General features: G+C 48.3%; 1 long non-coding RNA gene across 1 annotated transcript; it reads left to right on the plus strand.

The window, feature by feature from the left end:
• The first annotated feature begins 179 nt into the window (after positions 1-179).
• Positions 180-2770, plus strand: LOC129675677 (uncharacterized). The gene is made up of 3 exons (XR_008719972.1): positions 180-1289; positions 1428-1627; positions 1982-2770. It is a non-coding gene; the product is annotated as an uncharacterized LOC129675677 (long non-coding RNA).
• The last annotated feature ends 3630 nt before the right edge of the window (positions 2771-6400 follow it).

The raw sequence follows: 6400 nt of genomic DNA on the forward strand, positions 1-6400 counted from the left end.
GGGGGGCCGCGCCGAGCCCGGCGGAGGGGCGGAAGGACGGCCGCGAGCGCGAGCCGCGGAGGCCGCGCTGCCGCGGGGAGGGCCGAGCCGGGAGGCGGGGCGGAGGGGGTCTGTGGGCGGGCCAAGGGGGCGGGGCGCGGCGCGGAGGGGCGGGGCGACGGCCGAGGAGGGCGGGGTGGAGGGCCGAGGAGGTGGGGCGGAGGGCCGAGGAGGGCGGGCCCAGGGCCGAGGAGGCGGGGCCGTGGTCGGTAGCCCCGCCCCGTAACTGATGGCCGACTGAGGGGATGGGTGGGTGTTGTCCGGCTCAGCAGCTGGGGTTATGGCTCGGCGACAGGGTCACGGAGCAGCGCGGCATTGTGGGAGGCCCCGGGGCCGGTGGGCCGAGCCTGTAATCTTTCTTGCCTCCAGCAGCTCACTGGCTTCGGGGTCCGCCCGTTAGAGACCCTCCAGCTGCCCCCGCTGCTCTGCTGGCAGAAGGCACGGCCTGGCCTACTCCCAGGGCTGCTCTGAATGGCTTTTCCTTTGCAGTAACTGATTAGCTGTCCACTACGGCAACCAGTTATGACTGCCGCAAGTGAGGAGAAATAGAAATGAAGAGAAGGAATCAGATGTAACAAAGGTCTCACTGGAAAGGCTGAGGCGGGAGGATTGCCACAAGTTTGAAAGAGTGTTGGGCTGCTTGTCCACCCTTAGCAACAGGCATTGTCAGACCACAAAGAGGGAATCATATTCAGTTAAAGAGCTGAGAGAATAGGGCAGGAGTTGGAGCGAGTAGGGCGGGGATTTTGCCGTAAGTTCAAGGCCAGCCTAGGCTGCATACTTTGGTTCCAGGACAATATAGGTTACAGAATGAGACTGTCAAAAAAGAGAAAGAAATCTTGCATTCTCCAAGGACTAGTTTGAATTGCTTTTCCTCTGAGTAGCTGTGATTCAGCCTCCCCAACCCCCCTTAGTAGCAAGCAATGATAGAGGTAACAGACAAGAAAAAAAAAGGAAAGAAAAGAAAAAAAAAAACAAAACAGCAAATGAATCAGAGGTGAGTAACCGAAGTTTAGAAAGAACTGGGCTCGGATTCAAAGAGCACACCCACACACCTTTAAAAATAGCCTTTCATCAGCGGAGGCCATCGCCACACTGACCTGAAAATGCAGGTTCATGTTGTTTTCACTGTTTTTTTGTGTCGTGCAGTGAGCGGAGTCGACAGAATTCAGTCTCTGGGCCAGTGCTCACACACGCCAGAGCTCAGCAATACTTACTGATTTGAGAAGAGACAGGGTCGCATGCCGGGGGTGAGCTGCAGGACGTGTCAGAGTTGTAAAATGTCCCCTTTAGTGCCCTGGCACTCACTTTTCCTCAATAGTTTCTCACTGTTGGAGGGACGGCTTTCTTTCTCAGACATTTGTTTTCTCTTGGGCTTTGGCCTGCAGTTAGTTCCTCTGCCACCCATGGAGAACCGAGGAAGGAGAGACTTAAGCAGAGGAAGGCAGCATCTGAAGAATTTGGTGAGAAGCTTTTCTTCTGGTAGTCAAAAACAGCATTCGAGGAAATGATCTTCAGTGACCCCGTGGGACTGGTGTCCTCCCTTAACCCTGCTGGACTCTTTTCAAAGGAGTCTTCTGGCCTTAAGGTAAACAGACCCAAACATCTTGTCAATCACCCTTGTCAATCACCCACTCCACTGGACGGTACCAGCTGCCAGCCTGATTGCCAAAGCCAATAGAAAATGTTAATGTCAGTTGGTGCCCTTTCAAGTGTTTACCAGTCTTGGCCTCCATGTCCACTATGGGTAGAAGCCTTTCCTAAGACCCAGGCATCCAGGGAGCTTCTCATCCCCGCCTGGAGCACAGCCTCATCGACAGCTGCAAAGCCAGTGGACTTCTCCCAGTTCTGCATAAACAGAGAGATCCGTTCCTCAGCCCCATTTGGTTCATGCTTTTTTTTTCCTCCCGTGTATAATACAAATTGTTTTACGCTTTCTTAGCCAGGATCATGTACCTGTCAGGCTTTCCTGAGATGATGCCAAATGTCTTGGGTAGGATTGATAAACAGTTCATACTTCCTGGTTCTGATTCTATTCCTGGAAAAGCACCCAACTAGACTGAGAACACTCTGTGACGTAATCAGATTGTAGACAACAACTTGAGAGGAAGACTTCAGAAGAGAAGCAACTCCAAAGAGCAGCCACTGCGGAGAGTAGCATGAGAAGAGGCGCTGCCCTGGAGAAGCATTACCAAGCACTCCCTCATTCTGAAGTGAGGCAGGAAGAAAGGCTATGCTATACGGTGATAAAAGAGCCCTACACTCTGGAGTGTGTGAGGCCTCTCAACAGCTGAGATCAAGGACTGCAGCACAGGGGGTATTTTCTGTGAATGTTGCTGATGTGGGGCCCGTATGTATCTTAGAGAAAAATACTTACAAATAAAAATGCTAAAATACCAGTAAATCAGGCTTCAGGCTTGGACCCATCTGATCTTGGACAGGACCTCACTTTCCTCCTGGAGATTTTTCTGGGCTCTCATAGCAAAACTGCTAACTTTTGTCCACAGCGAAGGGAAGCTACCTCGACTTTCTATGTCCCTGGCAGGTGGCTAAGTGTGAGTCTGCCGGGGCCGCCTCAGGAGACACATTGTGATCTCATTTAAGCTCCTCGCAGGCCTTTGGTGATGAAAACTTAAGAGCCCACAGAGCTCTGTGTCCCGATGTACAGACGGTGGATTAGCGCTCTCCTCCATACGCCCACACCCATGCTGTCAGGTGTGCCTGACTCTTCCTGACGGCTCTCGTTGGCCGTCCCCCTGCATGTCTAAAGTCTATGTGACAATGTGTTTTAATAAAAACTCCATCTCTGCCTTCTATTACCTTGTCCTGGAGTTCTTTCTTGTGTCAAAGGCAAGGTTGTGGTGCCACCTGAGTGAAGTCCCCACTCCCTCCGCTGTTGCTGGTTGGTAGCCTAGAACGGTAGCCTCCACCACTGTAGACAGCTTTCTATTGCTGCTACAGGAAATAGTCACAGACTTGATGTGTTATCTTACAGTCCTGAAGCTTAGAGATCTAAAGCCGTGGTATGGTTCCCAGGCTCCTTCTAGAGATTGGAGAGGGAGACTTACACATAGTTCTGAAAGAACATATCTCTCTAGACATCCCCGCCAATTCTTGTGTATGTCCAGTAGAGCCATTTTGCCAAGTTTACATGGCATGTGCCTAAGCCAGCATTTCCCAAACTAGCCCACCAGAGGACACCAACCTGTAAGGCAGGGTTCTGGGAAGTCACTTCTCCATGCTTGGTGTCCTGGTAACTCCTCTGTTGCTAGGATAAAATACTCTGACCAAAAGAAACTTAGAGGAGAAATAGGTTTATTTGACTTACAATTCCAGGTCATAGTCTATCACTGAGGGAAGACAAGGCAGGAACTGAAGCATGAACTTGAGAGCAGGAACCACAGAGGAATATCGTGTGCTTGCACACTTACAGGTTGAAGTTTAGCTGGCTTTCTTAAGCAGCCCAGGACCACTTGCCCAGGGAATGGTGCTGCCCACTGTGGACTGGGCCCTCCTATCTCAATTAACTCACAGACATGCATGCAGAACCAACTGATCTAGGTAATTCCTCAATCTAGCCCCCCCACACACACACCAGATAACTCTAGGTTATATAAAATTGGCAAAGCTAACCAAGACAGTCAGTGAGGTGACACAGTGGTGAGCCCATTCTGAACTGGCAGATGTACTCATACCCTGAAACAGGGGTAGTCAGTGTGCCAGAAGTCACTAGGGGCAAGGGTCCTAGGAAATTGCTTTGCAAGGAAGTCTGGGGAGCAATCAAGAAATGAAAATTATATGCAGCACTGCCAATAATCAGTTATGGAACTGGTTGTAACTTACAGAGTTGTTTCTTTTTTCTTTCTTTTACTCCACTCTATTTCACCCATAGTAAATGTCCAAGTTTCGAGCCTCAGATGATGGTTCATTCATGTCCCTGAAACTGTTCGCCTGAAGAGCCCAGTGTCCTAAAGCCAGGGTCCTGCTGTGTTCCTCCTCTGTACCAGCTGTCTGACTCAGACTAGGATCTCAGCTAGCAACAAATGAGAGGATGATGATGTAAATCGAATAGCTAGTACTATCTCTTCCGTATGTTTCTTTCCTTGTTCTTCCTTCTAACGTGTAAGAGACACATTACTTTAGTTAATAATTAAATAAACTGATACTGGGATTAAAAAAAAAAGAGCACCATACAGTGTCAAGCTTTCATGAACTCATAGCCCACCTAAGGAAACATGCTTTTTAAAAGAAGAGTTTGTGAGTTGAAGAGAAGGCTCGGCAGTTAAGAGAGTATATTACTCTTGCAGAGGGCCCAAATTCTGTTCCCAGCACCAACACGTGTGACTCCCAAACTGCTGCAAGCACAGATCAGGAGGTCTTCTATCGCCTCCTGGTCTCCACGGGCACAGCATCCAGTGCACAGATCCACACCTACATACACATAATTAAAAACAAAATCTTAAAATATATGCACGTGTCAAGGAAAACTGAGGCAGGTGATGGTGGCTGCCCGTCCCGTTCTCCTTTTCACTTTCTTTCTCTATAGCAGAAACCTGGTTTTGTGCTCAGCTGAAATGGTTCATTTTTATACCCTTCTTTACAGACATGCGTTATTAGTTAGGCCTATGATGAGACGAAAGTTGTCTAGGAAGACAACTCCCTTGATGCTGGTAGCGATCGACTGCTGCCTCAGGCTTTATCACCACCTGAATCGTGGCTGTGGCAGCTGTGGCTATCCAACAGCCCTGTGGCACCACAGAGGCTCAAAGTCCTGCTGAAGAAAACAACAGAAGGATCAAAAGAAGAGCCAATCGAAGAACCCCAAACTACTTATCTTCAGATTTCTTTTATGTGAGAGAGAAGTAGCAGGTCTCTTATTATTAGCCAAACTATCAAATTGATGCAACAGCTAATTAGACTATGATAGCATTGGAGGTGTAGAAGTATAGACAGTTTAGGAAGGATGGATCGCCACCCAGAGATTAGGAAGGATGGAGTGCTACCCGCAGAAGGGATGTTGGAAAGAGCTTCCCAGAGAAGCAGAGGAAGAGGTCTTCCTCTGAGAGGCAGAGGAAAGGGTCTTTAGGTCTGATGTCCTGTGAATGCCTGAGGTGAGGCTGAGGAAGCTGGCAGGGCCAGCGTGGCCGAAGAAGTTCCTGTCTTTGGTTTAGATGGACAGTTTGGTATTAAGCATAGGAAATTATGGAAACCTTTGAGATTTTAAGAAGTATTAAACCCCCTTTCAGGGTTTCATGTGGCCTCAGCTGCGTTGCCAAGGATGAGCCGTCAGCCCCTACCTGCCAGGTGCTGGGAACACAGGTGTTTGGCACATGCTTTATATGACACCCAGGCTCCAACCCAGGGTTTCCTCATAGTAGGTCAGCACTCTAGCTGGGGAGCCAGTTGTTACAAGCTTTTGCCTTCCTGCTTTGAAAAGAGAATAATAGTGTTTCCTCTGTTGATTTTGTTAGTTCAAATTTAGTCATTTTGTTCAGAGTGTGTGAATAGAGGCATTTCGAGATCCTCGCTCCTCAGAACTGTCACGCCGTCCACTTGCACAGTAGTTGTAACGTAGAAGGAAAGGAAGTGGCATCTCCTAGCCTCGTCAGCGTGTGTTAGAGAAGTGTGCCCTCCTGCCGGTCCTCAGGTGCTGCAGGCTGCGGCACCCTCTGGACAGTGTAGTCTCCTTAACTAACGTAAACTCTGTGCAGAAACTCCAGGAGCGCTCGTATCTAGCACATTAACACTGATAAATAGTTTGTTCCTAAAAATTAAAGTTCAGAGCTGGGCATGATGGCAAATGCCTTTGATCCCGGCACTCACAGGGCTGAGGGAGGCAGATCTCTAAGAGTTCAAGGCCAGCCTGGTCGACATAGTGAGTTCTAGGCCAGCCAGGGATACACAGTGATACTCTGCCTTAAAATTTTGTTTTTTAATTACTAAATTAACAACCATCCCTCACTAATAATAATAGGATGGGAAAATAACAGTCAAAGGATTTTTTCAATCAACAAAGTACAGCATGGAAACAAAAAAAAAAACATAAGCTACAAATGGAAACTGTAACAGATTAAACCAAAAGGAACCTGTTCAAATATATTAAAAAATGAGATTTAAAATTTTGGGTCCTTCCTTAGATGGAAGTTAGTTAAGAAGATAATCCCACGGAAATTTTAAAATGTCTTGGTTCTTTCATTATGAGTTAGAGAACGGATTTGGGTATTTGGGATTAAGATGGGGGATTCTACAAGAGCCTATTTTAGGATCACAGCATTGTGGGGAGACAGTAGAGGAGGGACCAGATGTTCCTGAAGCGGCACCCTCATAAACACACCCAGTCAGATCTGAGCGCTGCAGCACC

Source organism: Psammomys obesus, unplaced genomic scaffold, assembly GCF_907164565.1.
Source record: "Psammomys obesus unplaced genomic scaffold, mPsaObe1.curated_primary_1811, whole genome shotgun sequence".
NCBI lineage: Eukaryota > Metazoa > Chordata > Mammalia > Rodentia > Muridae > Psammomys > Psammomys obesus.